This window comes from Priapulus caudatus, unplaced genomic scaffold (genome assembly GCF_000485595.1).
Source record: "Priapulus caudatus unplaced genomic scaffold, Priapulus_caudatus-5.0.1 Scaffold2033, whole genome shotgun sequence".
NCBI classification, from domain to species: Eukaryota; Metazoa; Priapulida; class Priapulimorpha; order Priapulimorphida; family Priapulidae; genus Priapulus; species Priapulus caudatus.
Window position 1 is genome coordinate 1 of NW_014579094.1, and position 732 is coordinate 732.

Consider the following 732-nt stretch of genomic DNA (forward strand, 5'->3'; position numbering starts at 1 on the left):
GTAGATGTAGATGTAGATGTAGATGAGAAGTAGATGTAGGTGTAGATGTAGATATAATGTGTGATATATCATTACTTATACACGTCCTTAGATGTAGTCTACGTGGGTTATCCATGCCCTATATATATCATCAGGAGTAAATAATCATAGATATTATTAGATATTAGATATTAGATATAATTATAGATTGTTATTCATTCCTGATATCATATACATTTAATACACATGTCCTATACATATCATCAGGGGGTTAATAATGACATATTTGTCATTATTAACCCCTGATATCATCAGGAGTGAATAATAATAGATATTATTAGATATTAGATATAATTATAGATTATTATTCATTCCTGATATCTTAAACATTTAATACATATGTCCTATACGTACGTGCCCTTTACATGGTCTATTAATGTTCTATACATGTTTTGTACAGACTATACATGGTATGTTCATGGTGATATAAGTGTCATATAAAGGTTAGATATAAATGTCATACACATGGCGACGCATTAATTAAAGTCCTACAAATGTCTCAAACACGCTAGCGTGCATTCGTTTGTCTATTCATGTTCTATACATGGTATATCATTCACTATAAATGTTATACACGTGGTCCATTAATGTCCTACACATGACCTTATATACATGCCTACGTGCATTCGTCTAGTACGTCTCGCTGCGTACATCTCAAAGGTCTCATATATTGCCTTCATTTTCCTTCGCATT